We start from the raw sequence: 23,019 nt of genomic DNA on the forward strand, positions 1-23,019 counted from the left end.
AGGGTTGCTGTAGAATTGCTTGGCTAAGAGGTGCACAGTACCTGGTACACATGGGCTGCTCAAGATATGATCAATATATGGCATTAAACTGCAACCACATCTGCTGTTCTTCTCCAGCGCCACACTCTGAATTCTCTTGAATTCTATGTGAGCAGGTGAGGGATGGTGAGAGGCACTTTGCATATGTTATCTCATGTAAATGTCACAACAGAACTAAGGTGAATTATTCCAGTTTTACAGTTGAGGAAGCTGAGGGCTAAGAAGTTAAATAACTTATCTAAGGCTACTACTACACCTGGTAGTGATGATTCCAACCCAGATGGAATATGTCTGATTCCATATTTATTTGAGCCAAAGACATGCTATAGAGCTAATGTTCAGTTGGTCAGCACTGGTACTATAGGTCCTACCATTAACATATTGAAGTATTTCCCCTGGTGAATGGCTGCTGCCCCATGTCTCTTGAGTATAACCTGTCTGCCCACTTCCCCCACTCACAGCTCCAAAGACAGGACCTGTTTGGATGAGTCTGTGGCCACACCTTATCAGTTATTACTTTTTAGAATATCACTCCTAGAATGAAATCCAGTAAAGGAACTGGAGAATCACATCTCAGAGGAGTAAAGAATAAGCCATGTGCAAACCTTACAGAAGTCCAGGAATAAGGGTGATCTGACACTTTCACAACATTGCAGAAAATACTCTTCATTTCTGTGCCTGTCCCATGGCTGATTTCCTTGGAGGGATGAGCCTCTGAGGGAGCTTTAGAGGGAAGGTGTGGAGGGATGGGATCGGTCTGTCTCCATGGTCCAGAAAGCCCAGCCCTGCTTCTGGCCATCCTCATTCTAGCCTTAATTGCTCCTCTATTCTGAATTTCAAGTCTCTGTAGTCCTTTTAGAAGAATATGACAGAAAAAACAGTTATGAATACTGTTCAAGGTGATGAGGGGGAAGGCCAGCTTCTTCCCAGGCTTCCAGGTTTCCAGTCAGTTGGGCCGGGCCCCCACGGTTTACCTGAAAGAGGTAGACTTGTGGCTCACCAAGAGCATGAAGGCTGCTCCTAATGTCTGTGCTGCCGAGCAGACAGCCTCCTTCATCTTCACTTGTGGAGTCACCCTGTCCCCTTGGGGTCACGCTGTCCATTTCCGAAGGAGGTTGGGCTGTCAGGCCTTTCCTAATGGCAGAGGGAGAGTTTGAAGATTAGTGGGAGAAAGTCTGCAGAATAGATAGTTACTATGGCCTGAATGTTTGTGTCACCCAAAATTTATATATTGAAATCTAATCACCAGTAGGATGGAATTAGGAGGTGAGACAGTTGGGAGGTGAATAGGTCATGAGGGCAGAACCTTCATGGGATTAGTGCTCTCATAAAGAAGCACTGCAGAGCTTCCTCCTTCTTCCACACGAAGACACAGTGAGAAGGTGCCATTCTATGGACAAAGAAGTGAGACTTCACCAGACACCAAATCTGCCGGCACCTTGATCTTGAACTTCCCAGTCTCCAGAACTGTGAGAAATAAATTTCTGTTGTTTATAAGCTTCATAGTTTATGATATTTTATTGTAGAAGTGCAACTGGACTAAAACAATAGTGAATTAGGAAACCCAAAGTCCGGGTTCATGGGATAAAGTGGGGGGGGGGTCCAGTGAGAGGAGGAGGCTATGGGAAACTCATCCATAGGGGGGTTGCAGGCTGAGGGCAATTCTGCTCTGTGTTTCCTTGGAGACACCTCTACAGAGCAGCAGGCTCTGTCCCTGTTCTTTCAAAATGGACTTTCCCTGGATTAATAATGATATGCTGGAGAGCTGCTTATCTCTGCCTAAAATTTTGCTTCCAATAATAATATTACCTCTATATTTTAATCTAAAAAGTAGAGGGGAGTTAAAAATAATTCACAAAGAAAAAGCAAGCCTTCACAATTGAAAGAGATAGGGCTAGGAGCAGAAGAAATGACAAGAAGACACTGGACTGAAAATGGTGGCCTTTAATCAGGGATTGGGCAGGAAGTTGGTGAGGCAATTCCAGAATGACAAGAACCACCCTGAACCGTCTAATGAAATCTTTGTCAAGGTTTTCAATACTCCAGTGCCCTTTAAAAACTGCTTTCCCCTCTGCCCTTGTGTTTTTGTCCAGGCTTAGAAGTGAAAATAAAATAATCGAAAGCGAGATGCAGGTGCTATTAACTTTTTCTCAAAGGGAAGACGGTTACACAGGAAACATCTACTCTCAACGACAGCAACCCTCTTCAGGGTAGCAGCTGTTCCCTCTATGACAGGAACCAGTGACCAGCAGCAAAGGGAGAGTAGGACAGATGCACATAACCCGTCTCACACTCACCCTGGGGCCTGCGCCCATCCTGAAGATTAGCACCGTACAAATTGTTAGCTTTGTGCTTTGTAATTTCCAGTAATTGTGAATTTGAGTAATTTATCTGTAAGTATGATGAGACAATTCTACTTTTCTGCTATAACATCCTCTTTGCTTATAATAAAGAAAGAAACCAAAAGTGTACACAGATCATTTAAACTTATTGAGTTTTTTTTCTGTGTAAGTCAATGAATGCCTATGTTAGTTCAACTGCTGGTAGAAATCTCCCCTTAAAACAACAGAACACAGAAGATGGAAATGGTATTTTATTAGGAACATTTGCTGTAGAAAAATAATACGATGTTGCTTTTAAAGAAACAATACCATCTATAAGTTCTTTTCTGAAAATGGTTCTGGTGAAAAACTAAACCCATCAAAACTCTCTGAGGTGTGTATCAGAGGTTTTTTCACCTGAATAAGTTACCTGAAACTTTTTTCCAAGTAAATTCTCTGAATTTGAAAGGGTGATGGGCTATGTGCTCATCACTTGTGAGGTCTCCTTCACTGGAGTCTGGAACATGTCAGGTGCCCTGTTAAATGAAAATATTTGAAATGCAGTTCACATATTGTTTACACATGCAAACAACCAACAAGCAAATGATGGGAAATAATTACAGGTTACTCCCTGGAATTGCTTGTAGACAGAGCCTGAGAGATGAAGGTCATTTCATAAATAATGCACTCATATTTTTTTAAAAAGAGAGCAACAAGAAGATAAGTGTATATAACTTCTCATCTTTCCCTTCTTCTGTAAAGGAAATCAAGTGAAGAAAGTTGACATATGTCATCTTTCAGCCTAGTCCCCAGACCAGAGCTGTTGCAGGAGGACAGAAGCTGGTTATTGGTGTCCCAATCTCAGCCCTCCCCTCTGAGCATCCAGAAACCTAGTGCCCTCAGGCTGTCTTCTAAAAGTCCTGGCTCACGCAGTTCTGCATTTTATGTAAAAATAAAATGTCTCCACATATTAGAAAATGACTTAGGACAGCCCATTTTTAGTTTTGTTAAGCAATTTATTATTAAAAAACAACAAATATCATAATGTTTCCATTTTAACAACAACAAAAAAAGTGGTACTGATAATCTCCAAAAAAGAAAAAAAAAAAAAAAAAAAGAAAAAGAAAAAACAGTACTTTAAATGGAAGATTTAACTTTCTGAGATACTCATATCCCATGTTATCATTCTGGCATCAATGAATAAGAATGTTTTTTCAGCAGTCAGCTATCTGCACAATGTGCTGGGGACGCCTGTTGTGAAGGTCCCATCCAGACCTGTGCATTCACTTAAAAATCTCTTCCTTCTACCCCTGTTCAGGCTTTACATAAAAGCCCCAAGATTTAGTCTTCAGCAGAGATTGATGCTGTGTGTTGAACATTACTTACACAAGAGTGTGAATTGTCTGACTCTAGAAAAGAGAAGAAATGCTTGAGATGATACTCTGTCCCAGGTGCTGAGCATTTAAAATTTATCTTGAAGACATTTTTTGAGTGCTTATATTTAATGTTTAAAATATATGTTTTGCCATAGTAATACATGTATATAAATATTTATTTACACATATACACACATATCTACGTAGATGTGCATATTGGGTGGCATATGCCCAAAGGTTTTTACTCCTGGGGCATACTGTCAAAACTTTGGCTACCACTGTCCTAGATTGTTGGGTGTGTGTGTGGGGGGGTGTTTCATTTTTTTAAAAGGTAAATATATTGATCCAAATGTGACTCTATTTGGAGAGAATTTTATGTGGGGTAAACTGAGGAGTACAGCAAGTCTTCCAACGTAAAATCAGCCAGGAAATAAACCTAAGATTTCACCTAACTAGTTCAATTGTCCCCTTCCTCACAAAATGTTCACAGTGGAAACCACTGGTCCAACCATGAAATCTGAAACCTGGTCCTTGCCATAGTTTTAACCTGGTACAACCATAAGAAAAGTCAGGTCACACTTTTACTGAAGATGGGGTTGAGTGGCAACATTGTCTCTACTGGGAAAGGTTTTAAGGAAACCTTTTCACACTGCTTTGGAGGAACGGTAAGCTAGCTAGAGAAAAGGAGGTCTTGAAAATTTCCTCTTGAGAGTAAGTCTTTTTACTTGGAGAAGCAAATTACTTCAAATTTTTTAAAGAAGAAAAATATTGGTCAAAAACCAATTGCTCCAATTCTAGGACAATTTATTAGTATAACTGGAGAGAAAGAGGCAATTATAAGAGCAAATCAGCTTTCTTCACTAAAAAGCAGCTTCTGGTTTTCTATACATACCCTGCTCTCCAAGGTAGATGCATATGCATTTGATGGTTCCGTTTCTGCTTCAGGCAGGACACATCTGGCTAGTTTCTTATGCACGTTAAACAGGGTTGGTCTTAATGTGGATGCTCTACCAGATTTAGGCCTTGATTTAAGTGAGACCAGCAGTTGTGTTTTCCTCTGCAAATAATCATCACTTTCTTTTTCTAGTGCATAATGAGTTTGTGATCCTGATTTTCTACTCTTCTGTAGAATGTTTTCTTTTTCTGATTCCACATCTAACTCTTCCTTTATTGATGTATAAAAGCTTCCTGAAGGGAGTTGTGTGTGTGTATTTGAGGTTTTTGTGTGTGTGTATATATATATATATATTTGTTTTTTGTTTGGTTTGGGTTTTTTTTTATTTTTGTTTTTGATATATACTCAAGACATTCTTTAGAGGGCAAAGAATTTATTCTCTGAAAGAGCTCCCTAATGTCACCCTGGAGTTTCCTTTATAATCCCCTGCTGTGGACTTGGTTGCATTCTTGCCATTGTTTTCAGGACATTTTGAGTAATAAACTACATTAAATGTTTTCCTGCCAAGATGATCTTCTGAGCCATCTCACACAGTACTATTTCCTTTGACTTTTTTGACATGTATCAGAGATCTTCCTGAAAATTTCCTTCAGTGAACTTTGAAAGGACATTGGAATCTCAATTTTTCTCATGTTGGTAATGAATTGCCAAAAATGCCTAAATGTATACATAAGAAATAAATACTCACCTACTGGCCAGGTAGTTTGGTATCTCCTGTGGGCCTCAGTTTCCAAGTGAGTAACATCTCTCTAATGGGAAGTTTGTTTTTTTAATTTAAAGATGTCTGGTAAGGGGATCTCAACCCTTAACTTGGTGTTGTCAGCACCACGCTCTCTGAAGTGAGCAACCAGCCATCCCTACATGGGATCCGAACCTGTAGCCTTGGTTTTATCAGCACCGCACTCTCCCGAGTGAGCCACGGGCCAGCCCTAATGGGAAGTTCTTAGGATGAGAAAGCAGTTTTTACATTTTTGCTCCAAGCACCTATATGATCAGGCCACCACTGGTTCTCCTTGACTTTCTTTTCTCTAAATCTTTACCCGTCATCTCCTGTCTCCCTTCGGCAGGATCTCAACTTGATCCCTGGGTTTTATTAATTATTAACCACCTCTAAGATCTTGTTAAAGTAAACTATATTATTATATTTAGAAATTTGTCTGAAGCATTATTATAGTGCTGATCGTTATTGTTGAAATTCTGTTCTCAAACAGCACAAATCTCTAAATTCGACCTCATAAATACTTCCTTTTATTTTAAAAGGAATAGATGCTAAAAAAATGGTTCGTGATATCTCCTTTCTAGAAGAGCTTCAATAATAAGACACCCATTTACCCTAAGGAGGGAGGATCTGTCCGTGAGATGATCTCTACAGGGACCCTCTGTCCTGGAAATCCAGGTATTATGAGGACTACAGTCTTGAGAGTTTGACGTTGTTAGTTACTCAAACATTTGTCAGTGGAAAGAATGATCTCTTATATTAGATTATTAATTGCATATAAATGTAGTAATTGTATTCAGCATCTTTTGATTATCTCTATATGCTGTTAGAGTGCTGTGCTATAATTTCCCCGGTAATATGCCAATCTCCACCCCTTGAATTGAAGCCATTCCTGCACGGGAATCCATGTGCACCTCGATATCTTTTCTAACCTTAGTTTACTCTTACTTTTCCACCTTGTATTCAAGTGACCCTGTCCTGCCATGTTTAGTGTTGGTTTCTGGGTCAACTTTAGGGATGGCTTTTTAGGTCCCATTTCTCTCCTCTTTGTCTCCATCATGTATGTCAGTCACACATGAAATTTACATAAAGAGATGGAGACTTCTTAATCCTCACACACTTATTATTCCAAGGGATCTAATTCAGCTGCTTTCAGTGTTTTTTAGCCTGCTGACTGACTTTTAAAATTCCACTCATTCTGCAGAACAATTTATTCATATTCTTTTAAAATAAATTGATAAGGAAAGACCTAAGAAATTAATAGATAATTAGGCAAATGGCACAGAACTTCTATTGACCAAATGTCAAAAAGATGAAAAGTTTAAGAAGATAAGGGAAATTGTTCAAACTTACTAGTAATTTTAAAATTCAAATTCGACAATATTCCATCTTTGCATTATCACGTTAGCAGAGAAATTTCACATGAGGCTGTGCAGGCAGTGAAAGGCTTCTCAGGCATGGAACTGAGTGGAGAAGGTGTCACAGCTCTTTTGGAAATCAAGCAATTTGATGGTACGAAGCACATGCTGCCTGATCCAGCAACTAGATTTTGGGAGATCTACACTAAAAACATAATCCGTAGTATCCAAATGAGGTTTTTTCCAAGATGTTCATCACAGCATTATTTGTTATAATAATAATGTTAGAAAAAAAGTAAAAGTTCAAACACAAGAAAACAGGAGAGGTTATCAAAGCGATACAAGTATTTACTAAAAGTGAATTAGAAAACGTTTATGTCACAAAGCTAAATGAAAACATAAGAACTGAAATGGTGTGTGTATACACATATGTGTAATGATTATTCAAACGATTAAAAATATGATTCTATTCTTTGTGCCTCTCTGCGTGGCTTTATCTGCCTTCTACATTTGTATATTTTGCAAATACTTCATAATAAATACACACAGTATTATCTTACTAAATTAAAAAAATTTTTTCAACATTTCATTCACGTTTTTTGATACCGTTTTGTTTCACTTTCTTTCTGTAAACTCAGAGTTGAGATCAGTGGTTTCTCCGGGGGTTAAGTCGTGTGTGGGCAGGTGGGGCTGATGCAGAACCGCCCGTGGCTGGCGCAGGTCCGCACTGATCAGGGCACATCTGGATCATTACTCTCCAGGGGACTCCCCCAACTCCCTGTTCCAGGAGTGCTTCACCGTCTGCCAAGCTCACCTCCTCTCCTTTCCCGGAAAGGATTCCAGAGGGGAGAAAGAGCAGAATCAACAGCCCTGACCCTAGAAGGATCTCAGGAGCCTCCAGGAAGGAAGAAGCCGGGGGTGTGTGGGGGGGATGGGCGAGCACAGGGAGGACGGAGAGATCGGGGCGGGAGCGCCGACGCCTCCCCCACTTGCGCGCGGCCCCGCGGCGTCTGGGGCAGGGGCAGGTGCAGGCGTCAGCGCTGGAGAGTCTGGACCGGGTTCCCGAGCGCAGTGCGGGCGCTGAAGCCGGATCCGGATCCGGTTCCGGTGCTGTGTACACCGATGGCTGAGAGTCCAAGGTGCCTGGCGAGGAGCGAAGACTGCCGGGCCACCAAGGACCTTTCTGGAAAGATGAAACCTGATGAACCTGTGTTTGACCCAAGGGTCAAAGAGGTGCACTGGAGTCAGAACAAAGCGACGTTTTCTCCAGCCGTCGCCCCCACACGTCCTGGAGAAGGCTTGGTTTTGAGGCCTCTTTGCAGTGCTGACTTAAATAGAGGTTTGTTTGTTTTTTAAGGTAGTGGGGGGTAGCTGAAAGATACTGGAGTTGCCAACCCTGAACAATTTATGAACTCTTTTAAGCATATGAAGAAATCTGGGGATTATTACGTTACAGTTGTGAAGGAGGGAGTCCTAGGACAGAGTGTTGCTACAGCCACTCTGATAATGGAACAAATTCATGGGAGATGTCGCCGTTAGTGATGAACGCAGAGGAAAGCAGCTTGCAAACGGTTATGATAAACCTTCACTTCGCTAAATAAAAAACAACTGTTATAAGATTCCCCTTGAGTGTCTACCACAAAAGTTTGGGTATACAGTAGCCGAAGAAAACTGCATGTGTTGGAGGCTGCTAAAGTAAAAATGTTTTAAGAAAGAGAGTTGTCAAAGGCGCACATGCTACAAGGTCGTTCTCTTCCTAGGGATAAAATATTTTGCTGCAGCCCAGTGACCTCCATAAATAATGGACTGACAAAAAATTATAATAACGCAAGTGTAATGACATCTAGAAGATTACTTTGGGCTGGTGGGGCATGCTGTGAGTTTAGATTACAAAGGGAATGATTTTTAACCAAAGCAATATATATATATATTTTGGACCGGTAAGGGGATCGCAACCCTCTGGAGGGTGTTGTCTGCACCACGCTCAGCCAGTGAGCGCACCAGCCATCCCTATATAGGATCCGAACCCGGGGCCTCGGTGCTACTGGTGCTACCAGTGCCACACTCTCCCGAATGAGCCACGGGGCCAACCCGAGAGTTGGCTTCATTTCTTGGTAGTCAAGGTTATGTGTAGTAAGGAGTAACATGTCTGTTCTCTGAACTGCTCATTTAAAAAGAAATATACATTGAATAAAGGTATTTCTTATCACACTCATAAAATTAAATAGTTTTGTTTCAAAGAAACATATCTAAATACATTTAGGATTGTATCATTTCCCATATACTAATTATGTAAAGCTGGATACGTTAGCTCTTATAACTAAATATCATGTAGTCTAACATTTCTTGGTCCTAATACTGGCAAACAACCTGGTCCACCTTTTGAAGAAGTAATGAAAATTAACTTATCAAATCTGACAAGACTCAAAGCAAAACAATTTAAATGTCTTACTAAAAGCTCATATGGTTCTATGTAGATAAAGTACCCCCTGTCTTATCTGTAAAATATAATAATCATTCATTTGTTAAGAGCAAGTATAATGGGATATCTCAGGTACTATTCAACAGTGAATTAGCAAATCTTGGCATGTGTATTTCCACCCCAATTTCTCTTTTCAGGGACATCTGAAGCTTCTCTTCTGAGTAATGTTTTTATCAAAAATGGAGCATTACAAAATTGGGTGGAATATTTTTAAATGTATCATATTGCATTTGTCACATGTTAAAATCAGTTGAAGCTTTTCTATGCACTGTGGTTATAATGGTACTGTTATCTGGTCTGAAGTAAGAATTAGATACCTTATTAGTAGTTCTAATAAAGTAGTAGTTTTGTATTCTGTGTTTCATTAAGCCCATTCACAGGATGAATAGTCTTCTGTTAGGATCATGTCTGTGCTTTTCTTTAGTCTCTGTTGAACTTCTAGGTTATGTCATGGTTCATAAAGTTTTAGTTTTGTGTTCTCTTTGTAAGAAGAACTTGGAAAGTAGAGACTGCCTGTTTCTCTTCCCTTTGACTCACACCACCTCGAGTGGATTTGGGTCCCCCTCCACGTGATCAGCTGAAGTTAGCTTCCCAGAACAGCAGAAATCTTTCACCAGTAGAGGGTGCACAACTTATCTGCTGATAAACGCAGATGAAAGGATCTGTCTCTAGCGATAGCAACAAGCTTGTCTTTTCGGGCGTCCTGCAGCCTTGGCACAACTGTAGCTTTATTAAGCAAATTCTGGTCATTAAAAACACACGTTAAGGGCTGGCCCCGTGGCTCACTCGGGAGAGTGCAGCGCTGGTAGCGCCGAGGACGTGGGTTCGAATCCTATATGGGGATGGCCGGTGCTCTCACTGGCTGAGCCCGGTGCAGACAACACCATGCCAAGGGTTGCAATCCCCTTACCGGTCCAAAAAAAAAAAAAAAAAAAAAAAAGCATGTTAAAAAATAAGCTTAGTAAAAGGCAAAATTAAATGCTTTATTACATTACTAACCATTGAACGATCTGAGGTAAAATTGTCTACAAGGTTGGTATTTCAATAAATCCCTTTAAATGGTGTGTTCTTAAGGTCTTCTCTTAAATCGCTGTACAGGAAATTGAGTATATAGTCAGGTATAAAAAAAAAAGTAAAATTTGTGTCATTGAGGAAAATGGTGACCTTCGTGAGGGTACTTCAAAAAGTTCATGTATAGATTCCTATTACCTTCTAATTTTACTTTTCCATGAACTTTCTGAAGTACCCTCATATTTAGCTTTATTTAACAAGTGTTCATGATTTTTTCAGCCATATTGTGAGTAAACTTGAGTATGGAAAAAGCTGCATAAAAATTTCTTAGTATATGAACTATGTTCACCACATTTTTGAGCATTGTTTGCTTCTGAAAAGGTCCAATGACACAGCAGTTCTGACTTTCATGTGTATTTCAATGACTCTAAGATGCATGGTAACATCTCTGAAATCTGGATGTGTTTTATGGTCAATGGCTTGTAATAGTTTAGTGAACAATATTTTCCCCTTTAATGGCACCTAAAATAAATACTGGTGTGGTTGTGATGGGATCTTAGATTTGATGAAGTGCAGTGTGTAGGTAGACTAAGAGGGGGAAGAGGGTCTGTAAAAGCAAGAAGTTTTTTTCTTTTTTTTTTTTTTGTCTTTTGTCTTTTTCCGTGTCCGGCAACGGATCGCAACCCTCAGTGCTGCCCCCGCACCGGACCGGGGACCGGCAACGGGATTGCAAGCCTTGGTGTTGCTCCCGCGCCTCGCTCAGCCAGCGAGCGGGAACCCGTCTGTATGTGGGATCCGAACCCTCCGCCGGCCCAAAAGCAAGAAGTTTTTTTTTAAAAGGCTTCAGGCTGTTCTGCGGGTGACCTACCCTTTCCTTCAGGCATGAATTGAATTCCCTCGCTTCCAACTCCAAACTTCCTCAGTGAATCCTTAAGAATATACTTGAGCAGGAATTTGAAAAAGTAAATAAAAGGTAGAGGCCAAGAGGCAGGAGGCCTCAGGGCACATATGGCCTAGAGGGCCTGGCAGGAGGCAGGAGCCTACTGTAAAAGCAGTTAGAAGCCTATGAGGGGTGTGAGCCGGGAAGGAGCCTGATCTGGTTTGAAATTTGCAGGAGCACACTCTATGGTGATGGCCCCACAGAGGGGCCCAAGCAGAGGTCCTGGAGGTCAGCATGGGCTGGAGGATGGGGAGATTAGATCCCAACATCCTCAGGGTTGGGACACAGGGAATGGGGACGCACTAACAGAATTTGGGGTGGGGAAGAGGTGTGTTCCCATCTGTGCTTTGGGAAAGTTGCCCTGATGGAGGCCTCTTCCCAGACAGGCCAGGCAGAAGGCCCAGTGGGCAGAGTGGGGCAGAGACTGGGATACCAGGGAGGGACAACCCCACAGACACTGTCCTCCCCCCACCTGTGTGAAGGATGAGAGGACCTCAGCTTTTGGCCTGGGTGGGGTGTGTGTGGGCCCTGCTCAAGGAGCCTGGGACATGGGGCAGACAGGAGCCTAGGCCCCAGGTAGTGAGTTCAGCTTTGGGGCTGAGGTTGAAGACAGGCCGGTGCTCTTGGGCAGTACAAGTATTCAGAAAGACCCCAGTCCGTCACTTCTTGTCACCTCTCCCCAGGGTGACAGAGATGGAGATGCAAAGGATTACCCAAAGCCCATTTTTCCAGAGCTGTGAGAGGCCCAGAAGGGTTAATTCTAGGAGACGACTTTTTCAAGAGAGAAGCTTTTCTCGAAAAATAGCCCTTAGTTCGAACTACGTTTTCTCTCAGCTTTTATTGGTCAGCCAAGAAAGTTACAGAAAAGAACACAGGTGGTTAATCAGTCATAGTGAAAACATAAACTGGCTACATAACAATTTTCATTAAAGCAGGTGCAACTTAAAAATAGTTTAAGCAATTTACCATCAAAGGAGTCATAAAACTAAGCTATGTGACATACAAAAGAACCAATGAGATAATTGTTATGGCAACACTTAGTTCCCTAGGAAACTTAGAGAAGTGGTTGAAGGTGAAATGTGAAACCAACCACTAATTGGCAGAGTAGCCTTGAAGCTTTTAACTCACATACTCTTTCATAATTAGGTTTAGCTGCACCAAGAGCATCTGCCCTTAGAGCAAGCACTTTTGCTGTGTTACAATTTTCATATCCACACCAGAGACTTCTTAGTCCTATGAAAGTTTTCTGTTTTTTTCCCCAAGCTTAGCATTTCTGTGTGCAATACTAAAAAGTTAGGTTCTTCCTCAACCTACAAGGCTTTGGCTACAAGGCTTTTGCTATAGCCTAAACTAAAGGGCTTTGGCCCTTCTAACAGCTAAGGACTGTTGTCCTACTAAGATAAAGATCTTACTAAGCTACAGCCTGATCTAAGGACTGTGGTCCTTCTAATCTAAGGGTTGTGGCCCTACTAGGCTAAAGGTTAAGGCCCTGTGAAATACATGTGCTTTATTAATGTTATTACCCTACACAACTTCTCACCTAGTGTGCTGATTTCCCTCCCCTGACCCCCACGTTAACACCTTTGTCTCCACTGATTGGAAAGCTGGAGCGGGCATGGGAACAGTGACTAAGAGACAGGGGAGGGGAAATGAAGTTTGGGAGGCTGGGTGCTCCCTTAATTGGCACAGTGACCCCAAATGCTGCCACTTGAGGGTCCGGGGCTTGGGTAGGGAGTGGGGAGAATGGCGGGATCCGGTGCTTCCTGTGGACTCCGGGTCACCTGTTGCACGCCCACGCCATTGAGGGAGTGTCGGGATTAGATCCCGCCCAGATTGACGCAGTTGGGGGGGGGACTTTTGGGGGCACAGGCCGCCCTGGAGGGGAGCCCACTGTGTCCTGCCCTGTCCCCCTCTCTCCAGCCACAGGGGATTGGTTAGGGATCATGGAATTGAAACTTTCCCAAACTGAGGGGCTGACAGGCCGCCCCTGGGTGAGTGGCGATGCGGGAAGGAGCCTCAGGTCAAGTTCAAGAAGGAAATTTACAAAGAAACGGGACAAGAGCCAAAGCTAAAGAGACTGCCCTAATAATAGGGAGGGGCCGCCCCTTGGGAGACCTGCCAGAACTGATAGAATCTCAAAATGCAGTCTCTACAGTGCTCCTTTTTTCTTCCAACTTGTGTTTTTCTACTCCACGTCCCCCACCGAATTTTATCCTAAGGTAACGCACATACTTTTGTTCTTGAGTTTTTTATCCACTCCCACTCTACATATCTGCAAGTCTGTTTCTCTCTCTCCCTCTCTCTTATACCTCACATATTTACACACATTATATTCACTAAATGATAGTAAATAAAACTACATAAATATTTCAAATTTTAATATTTATTGTACATAATCTCAAATTTTATTGGAAATACGCCCTCTAATCAGATTGATGTGCGCTTAAGGGAATTGTTGTTGCTGGTCTCTTTTGGGTGCCTGGGGCGATGTCCGTTGTTGTAAGTTTCAGGCAGGTGAGTTTGGCACGTGGGAGAAGGAAGAAACAGTGAGAAGGGGCCCAGGGGCAGGGAGCTCCCGGAGACTTTCTCTGGCTGATTGATTTTGGGCTTGAGTGCATGTGGACTGTGAAGATTTGGAAACTGATTCCCTGAAAACTCCCCAAGTCCACATAGCCCCAGAAAGGCTTTTCCTGCCCATCCTGGGTCCCTGGTGCCCTAAGTATACCTGGTCTCTTTACACTCTTAATAATTATTGAGAACCACGGAGAGCTTTTATTAATGTGGGTTATATCTATCTGTACTCGCTATATTTGAAATTAAAACAATTTTTTTTTCCTTTTTGTCTTTTTTTCGTGACCAGCAAGGGGATCGCAACCCTCGGTGTTGCGCCCGCACCTCACTCAGCCAGTGAGCGGTGGGTCTGTATGTGGGATTCAAACCCTCGGCGGGAGCGCCACCGCACTCCCAAGCGGTGCACTGTAGCAGTGCGCCACCGGGCCGGCCCTAAAACAAATTTTTCACATATTCATTTATTAATTCATTTTAAAATAATGATGAACCCGTTTCTTGTTAACACAAATATCTTATTTTTATGAAAAAAAAGTTATTATCCAAAATAAAAAATAGTGAAAAGAGCAGCATTCTTTCACATTTTTGCAAATCTCTGTAATACCTGGCTTCAGACAGCTGGATTCTCACAACTGCTTCTGCGTCTGGCGAACTCCACCCCACACTCTTGAGAGTGAGAGTGAAAAGGGCAAATACCTCTAGCGTCATCATAGACACGGTTTTGACCTCATGGACCCCCTGAAAGGATTCCGGAGACCCTCGGGGGTCCCCACTACACTGTGAGAACTGCTGCCCCTGAACAAGGGAGCCAAGCTCCAAAGGGTATGGGGGAGTAGGAGGGGGTTGGATGCGGGGGAGGGGGTGTCACCACAGGCATGTTTGGGCTCCATTTACTTGATCCTTCATGGGCCCAAGGAAGCTTCCCCCGCACCCCCACCACAGGTGGCTCCAGGATGGAATCCTGTGCATAATTATTTCAGGATTCATCCAAGTTGTCATGCACAGAGTATTTTATTTATTTATTTTTTTGTCCTTTTTGAGACCGGCCGCACCGCGCTCAGCCAGTGAGCGCAGCGGCCATCCCTATATAGGATCCGAACCTGCTCCTGCGAGAGCTCCGCTGCGCTCCCAAGCGCCGCACTCTCCCGAGTGCGCCACAGGGCTCTGCCCTGCACAGAGTATTTTAATTGGATAATTTTTGTAATAGCAAAACACTGCAAACCTACATGTGTGGTGACAGTAACGATTAGGTAAATTACAGTATTCCAAAGCCGAATACTCTGCAGCCATCAAAGAGAAAGTAGGAGAGAATGAACTCAGTGGGAATAGTCTCTGGACCTATTAAGCAGATACCATAGAATATACAACAATGTGCACATTATGATCTTTTTGTGTGTTTTTGAAAAATTGAACAATGCATATGTAACTGGAAAAGACGCAAGCAGCTGCTTAAAGTAACTGCTCATGTCTGGCTAGATGTAGGGCCTGCAGAGGAAGGTTTGTAGGTTGTAAAAACGTGACGTCATCTATCCAGCCAGTTAGCTCAGTTGGTTAGCCCCAAGCCGTGGGTTCGGAGCCCCTTTACGCCAGCCACCAAGAGGAAAAAATAAAAAACCGTAAAGCTTTTAAATCTCGTAGCACTGAATGGTGTTCCTCTTGTTTGGTTCTTAAAGAAAGGTAGGAGGGGTCATCTCGGCAGCGGGAACGTGCTCCGCTTCTGCCCTTCGGCGCCATCTGCCTCCGGGAGCTCCTGTGCCCCGCCCCCGCTCGTCGCGCCTTCCCATTGGCCCGCCGCCGCGCCTCCCGCCCAATCGCAGGGCTCAGCGCCAGAATTCGAATCTCCATTTTCGTTTGAGTCTGGTGGGCGCGGCGGGAGGCCTCCCGGTCCGGCGGGCGGGCAGAGCAGCGGGGCTGCGGGCCGGGCGGGCGGCGGCGGACACAGGCGGAGCGTCGCGGGCTCCTCCTGCTGAGGACTTCGGAGGCTGGACCGCCGGGTCCCTCCGGGCTCTGGCGAGGGTGCCTCGGGGGAGCTCCAGGCAGGGCGGGCCCTGGGGCAGCGTCGTGGCCGCGATTCCCACGGGTCAGTAAGGTGCGGGCCGGGGCGGCGGCATCGGGGAGGGGACAGGAGACCCTCTTTGGTCACTTGACATGTCACTTCTCAGAGCCTCCACGTTCAGAGCGCCCCACCTGTCCTGCAGCGGAAGAATCGCTTGTCGGTCGGCGTCTGCAGACATCTGAGGCCTGTCCTCCCTCTACCGGCCGTGCTCAGCGTCCTGTGTGGAACGTGGGGCCAGCGGGACGCTGGTGACCGTACAGAGGAGCGGGGTCGAGGCCTTCGCTGAGCCCGAGGACCCGAGTGTGGGAAGGTGAACCCGCGCCCGCGCCTCAGCTCAGAAAGACGGACGCGCCCTGATCCCGCATGAAGTCCAGAGACCGGCTCTGGGACTAGTTCCCGCCCTCCAGGTTCCTGGTACTTCCCTGCACATTTTCACCTGGACGTAGTTGTTTATTGCTAAGTAAAAGTCTGAAAATGTTCACATAGTTAAGTGGTTTTTTAAAAACAAGCAAAAGTTTAAAAATTGACTTGATAGAAATCTTGTGGTGGTGAAAGATGGAGATGATTCTGAAGCCTAATTCGCTTCAGTAGTCTTGAGAGGACACTGTGCACCCGAGTCCCTCCCCTGGCTATTCTGGACACTATGGGAATGAAGGAAGGAGGCGCAGCCCTTGTCTCTTGGCTTTTTTTGGAAAAAAGAAAATGGGAGAGAAAGCCCTCTTGCTCGTGTTTTGAGAACTGTTGCCTTCCTGTTGTGGCAATAACCGCGTGCCAACGTAAGAGGCACAGTTACTAACAGCGCCCCCTTTCATTCTTCAACGTTTCTCCCTGTGTGGCCTGGCCTCTGACCCCCATGCTGGCCTCATCCCATTCTCCCAGCCCCATCACCTACCAAGGTCAACCCACTTAAGCCATTCCAAGCTCTTGCTCCCCTTGGTGCTTTACACAGTTGGAATTTTATGACTGGAATTTTCTGCCCACCCTGATACTTGAGTCATTCCTTTCCCTCTTTCAGGTATGTGTTTAAATGTTACCTAAAAACAAGACTTTAATGAAAACTTGTCTTTCCTAACACCACAATTTCAGTGATGAGTTGTTGGTTTGCCTTTCCTGCTAGGCTAAGCTCCCCAAAGGGCAAGGACTATCTTGTTAATAATTAGGGACTCAGGGCCAGGAATGATGACCGGCATGTGAGAAGTGACCAATATATTACACTCTGGTAAGTGTGCAGTAGAAATATGGACTGGAGATGGGAACTTGTAATCAGTAGATGGCAGTGGTTCTCACAAGAGGGCAACTTTACAAGGTGACATTTGGCAAGGTCTGGAGACTTCCGCGTCACCATGGGGGAGGGACTTGCCACTGTGATGACTGAGCAGAGGGCAGGGGTGCTGAACATTCCTGCAGCTCACAGAACAGCCCCAAACAATGAAGAAGTGTCTGGTCCAAAATGTCGACAGTGCTGAGGCTAAGAAACACTGATCTACAGTAATCTTCCTGCCAAACAAATTCTCATCTCTATTTTGCTGGGATGTTCTGATACCTAAAAAGTTCTCTTCTTGGGGTAAAAGAAGCTGTTCACTTTCCCTAGCTTCCTTTCTCTTCAAAAGATAAACAATAAACATTTCAGTCGCAAATGGCAGTCATTTTAGTTAGTATACAGTAGTACCTAAGTATATTTTTATACAAGATTTTATAATTTAGAAACTAATTCATAAGTGTTTGGTCATACGACATGAGTAGGAAAGAGATATGCTTAGACTCCAAAGGTTCATTTGGAGAACAGACAGGACATTACATAGTTTGTTCAAACTTTCTAATCCACAAGATAGAACAGGAGCACCAGACTCCAGGAACCTGCTAATGAGCTCTTAGGGTTATTAGTTTATGTGTAGGTTTATTCTGCTGTTTTGCCATATGTTAGCTTTCTGTGGAAAAGACCAGTTGAATCCAGATATTGTTTTTGTGGTTTGCAGATTAGTATTTTTAATGTCAGCAGACTTTTGATTCTGTCACTTAATACAGTATAGTTTTAAAATAATGAAAAGCTCACACATAATGTGCATTTACTGAGTGTGCAGCAAATGAGTGAGTATACATCTCATTTTATGTTTCAACAACACTATGACGTAGGGGCCAATGTAATCTCTTTTCTGTATAGAAAGAAACTGAGGCACAGAGCACATAAAATATACCCCACTTTGGGGGATGATTAAAGCTTTAAACATACATAAACTTACAAACAAACATACATCAACTTTTTTTTTTTAAAGCAGAGTATTAAAAATAGTCATTCTCCAAAACTGATATAATTACACTTTTAGTTTGTCTAAGTATAGCTGTTTATATAAAAGGTAATTCAATTTGTATTCTAGTATTTTCTATGATTTATTTTTTTAAAGGCTGGTCAAGTGAAGCAGTGGGAGTGGAGAAGGAACAAAGAAATTTGTAATTGGTTGTGATCAATTAGTCTAAAACACCACTACACTCAGACCACCTCCATCATAATTATTTTAAAATACTTTAAGTTTTAAAGATCTAAAGGAGTTGTTTATGTAATACTTGTAAAAATCGTTTGCAAATGCAAAGGTCATTTACATTGCCCATTTTTTTTAAATTTAAAAAATTTAATTTACACAATAATTGTACATATTTATGGGGTACAGTGTGATGTTTCAATACCTGTGTACATTGCATAATAGTCAAGTCAGAGTAGTTATTTTTTTTATTTTTTCAAAAAAAGATGACTGGTAAGGGGATCTTAACCCTTGACTTGGTGTTGTCAGCACCACATTCTCCCAAGTGAGCCACAGGCCGGCCCTCAAGTCAGAGTAGTTATATCCATCATCTCAGCAATTATAATTTCTCTGTGTTGGGAACATTCAAAATCCTCTCTTCTAGCTATTTGAAAATTTAGAATAAATTATTTTTAACTGTAGTCACCCTGCAGTGCTATGGAACTCTAGAACTTGTTCCTCCTATCTAGCTATAATCTCGTGTCTGTTACCTAACCTCTCTCTTCCCCTTCCCATCCTCTAGCTGCCACTATTCTACTCTCTACTTCTTTTTTTTGTTTTGAAAAGATGACCGGTAAGGGGATCTTAACCCTTGACTTGGTGTTGTTAGCACCACGCTCAGCCAGTGAGCAAACCGGCCATCCCTATGTGGGATCCGAACCCAGGGCCTTGGTGTTATCAGCACCACACTCTCCCAAGTGAGCCACGGGCCGGCCCTTCTACTCTCTACTTCCATGAGGTCAACTTATTTAGCTTCTGCATATGAGTGAAAACATACTGTATTTATCCTTCTGTTTGGCTTTTTCCACTTAACATAATGTCCTCCAGGCTTTTCTATGTTGCCACAAATGACAGGATTTCATTCTCTTTTTTATGGCTGACTAGTATTCCAGTGTGTGTATATACTACATTTTCTTTATCCATTCATCTGTTGATGGACATTTAAGTTGATTTCATATCTTGGCTATTGTAAATAGTGCTGTAGTGTACATGGAGTGCAGGTATCTCTTTGACATACTGAGTTCCTTTCCTTTGGATATATACCCAGCAATAGGATTGCTGGATCATATGGTAGTTCTAGTTTTTAGTTATTTGAGGAACCTCCACACTGTTTTCCATAATGGCTATACTAATTTACATTCCCACCAATACTATATAAGAATCCAGGAAATTCTTAAAGGGCCACAAAAAACAATTACATTGTATAATGTTAAATATACTAACTATCCTGATTTGAGCATCACATATTGCACACAGGTACACAAGTAATGACATTCAACTCTGTACCCCACAGAAATGTACTATCAACTATGTTACAATAAAAAAAAAAGAATTTTCGTTTCTCCACATCATGGATAGCTTTTGTTATTTTTTGTATTCTTGATAATATTCATCTTAACTGGGGAGAGATGATTATTGGTGGTCTTGATTTGCATTTCTCTGATGATTAGTGATATTGAGCTTTTTAAAAATATTCTTGTTGGCCATTTGTCTTTTGAAAAATGTCTATTCAGATCATTTGCTAACTTTTAAAATTGGATTTATATATATATATATTTTATTTTATTTATTATCTATTTTTTTTTTGCTGTTGAGTTAAGTTCCTTGTGTGTTCTGGATACTAACCCCTTTCAGATGAATAGTTTGCAAATATTTTCTTTCATTTTGCAGGTTGTCTCTTCACTCTGCTGTTTGTTTCCTTTGCTGTGCTGAAGCTTTTTAATTTGATATAATCCCATTTGTCTATTTTTGTTTTTGTTACCTGTGCTTTTGAGGTCTTATTCATAAAATCTTTGCTTAGATCAATGTCCTGAAGCATTTCCCCTATGTTTTCTTCTAGTAGTTTCATAGTTTGGGGTCTTACATTTAAGCATTTAAGTGTTTAATCCATTTTGAGTTGATTTTTGTATATGCTGAGAGATAGGGGTCTATTTTCATTCTTCTGCATATGGATCTCCAGTTTTGCCAGCACCATTTATTATAGACTGTTCTTTCCCCATGTATGTTCTTGGTGCCTTTGTCAAAAATCAGTTGGCTGTACATATGTGGACATATTTCTGGGTTTGTTATTCTGTTCCATTAGTCTCTGTTTTTTTGCTGGTACCACACTGTTGTTTTTTTTTTCCTTTTTGTCTTTTTTACTGACCGGTAACGGGATCGCAACCCTCAGTGTCGGGCCTGTACCAGGGACCAGCAATGGGATCGCAACCCTCGGTGTTGCGCCCACACCGCGCTCAGCCAGTGAGCAGGAACCGGTCTCCACATGGGATCCGAACCCTTGGCAGGAGCGCCGCTGCGCTCCCAAGCGGCACACTCTCCAGTGCGCCACTGGGCCAGCCCACACTGTTTTGATTACTATTGCTTTGTAGTATATTTTGAAGTCAGGCACTATGATGCTTTTCTTCCAGCTTTGTTCTTTTTGCTCAGGATTTCTTTGGCTATTTAGAGTCTTCTGTGCATCTGTATGAATTTTAGGATTTTTTTTTCTATTTCTGTGAAGAATGTCATTGGTATTTTGATAGGGGTTACATTGAATCTGTAGATAGTTTTGGGTAGTATGGTCATTTTTAACACTTTTAATTTCTTCCAATCCATGAACATGGGTTGTGTCCACTTTTTTGTGTTGTCTACAATTTCTTTCATCAGAGTGTTATAGTTTTCCTTGTGGAGATCATCCACCTCCTTGGTTAAATTTATTCCTAGGTATTTTATTTTCTTAGTAGCTATTGAAAATAGGGTTGATTTCTGGATTTCTTTTTCAGATAGTTTATTATTGGTGTATAGAAATGCTACTGATTTTTGTGTGTTGATTTTTTTTTTGTCCTGCAACTTTAGTGAGTTTATCAGTTCTAAGAGTTATGTGGTAGAGTCTTTACATTTTTCTCTATGTGAGATTGTGTTGTCTCAAACAGGGACAATTTAACCTCCTCATTTCCAGTTTGGATGCCCTTTATTTCTTTCTCTTGCCTGATTGCTCTGGGTAGGACTTCCAGTGCCATGTTGAATAATAAGAGTGGTGAAAGTGAGCATTCTTACATTGTCCTGGTTCTTAAAGGTACATTCCTTCTCTGCCTAATTTGTTGAGAGTTTGTATCTTGAAGGAATGTTGAACTTTATCAAATGCTGCATTATTGAAAATGAGCATATGTGATGTACTGTGTTTGTTGGTTTGTGTATGTTGAATCATCCTTGCGTCCCTGGGATAACTGCAAAGTCATTTAACATTGCACATTTTGTTTTGTTATTCCTTTGTGTCATTATATTTACAAATCAAACATACTAGTCAAATTCTGTTCTATTTTGAAAAATTGAGGTAATTTTTAAAGAAGTTGCAACAACCAAAAAAAAAAAAACCTTAATTCTTTTATATTAAGGGGTATCAAATGTGACATCCATGTCCAGCTTCCTGTAGTATTGAAACAACACAGCAAAAATGAAATCAGAGCCGGAGGTAAGTGGATTTTTGGAAGTTGATTTTTAAAACTTTTTAGTTCACTTTTTATCTATTCATTTGTAAAATATTTTATCCTTTCTTTCCACTTGAAGGTAATATTGTATAATTTAAGTTCCACAAATCCAGCACAAGTCAATGGATCTGCTATTGAAGAACCCATACAACTGAAACATGTGAAGATGTAATAACTATTGTTGATCGATCTTTCAGGTAGGTAAAAACTAATTGGGTTAACAAAAAATGGCACCTTCTGATTAACCATAAACTAGTGTCCCAGTTTTGCTGTGATTCTTCTTTAGTGTTGATGAATATTAAATCTTTCATATTTTCATTCTCAAAACTAATCTTAATCTAAAAGCATATGGATCCAGAAGGAATGATAAGAGGGGTTCAATGTGATGGAATTCAAGGATTTGAGTGCACATTATTATGTAGAAGAAAGGTGACCTAGCCTTAAAGGAGTTTGTTATTTTGTGAGTGTTGTGAAACCTCATGAGTTTTTTTGTTTCTTTTTTTATTTTAAAGAATAAAAATAAGTATTCTATTTTATAGGTACTAAACAAAATATACAAGTCAGGTTATCATGCTGTGAACACCCTTGTGATTACCACCTGTTATGGACTGAATTGTGCACTCCCAAAATTCATATATTAAAGTCTTAACTCCCAGTACCTTAGAATGTGACTGTAGTTGGAGACAGGGCTTTTAAAGAGGCAATTAAATTAAACTGAGGCCATTATTATGATGGGCCCTAATCCAGTGACCGGTGCCATTATAACTGGAGGAGATTAGGACACAAAGAGATACAGAGGGAAGCAGATGAACAAAGAAAAGACCATGTGAAGAGGCAGCTGTCTGCAGGCCAAGGAGAGAGGCCAAAGAAACCAGCCCCACAGACACTTTTATCTTGGACTTCAGCCTCCAGAACCATGAGAAGAGAATTTCTGTTGTTTAATATATCCAGTCTGTGATATTTTGTTATGGAAGCCCTGGTAAACTAATACACCATCCAAGTCATAAAGAACATTTCCAGAAGCTTCTTTTGTGCTATCTTTTACTCACTGCTTCATTTTCTAAGTTAACCACCACTGTGGCTTTTGTGATATCATAAAATTCTCTGGAGTTTTACTACCTGAGCATCGATCTTTGATCAGTGCAGTTTTGTCTGTCTTCATGACACGTGTGTGAGAGTCACAGCATGCTGTGTGTCTGTATAGTGTGTTCG

The 23,019-nt window shown here is 41.8% G+C and overlaps 1 long non-coding RNA gene across 1 annotated transcript; it reads left to right on the forward strand.

Moving 5' to 3' along the window:
• The first annotated feature begins 15,936 nt into the window (after positions 1–15,936).
• Positions 15,937–21,985, forward strand: LOC103602852. Its single transcript, XR_551558.1, has 3 exons — positions 15,937–16,238; positions 21,715–21,791; positions 21,887–21,985. It is a non-coding gene; the product is annotated as an uncharacterized LOC103602852 (long non-coding RNA).
• Positions 21,986–23,019: the final 1,034 nt, after the last annotated feature.

The sequence above is a fragment of the Galeopterus variegatus genome, unplaced genomic scaffold, assembly GCF_000696425.1.
Source record: "Galeopterus variegatus unplaced genomic scaffold, G_variegatus-3.0.2 Scaffold4331, whole genome shotgun sequence".
In the NCBI taxonomy this organism is placed as follows: Eukaryota; Metazoa; Chordata; class Mammalia; order Dermoptera; family Cynocephalidae; genus Galeopterus; species Galeopterus variegatus.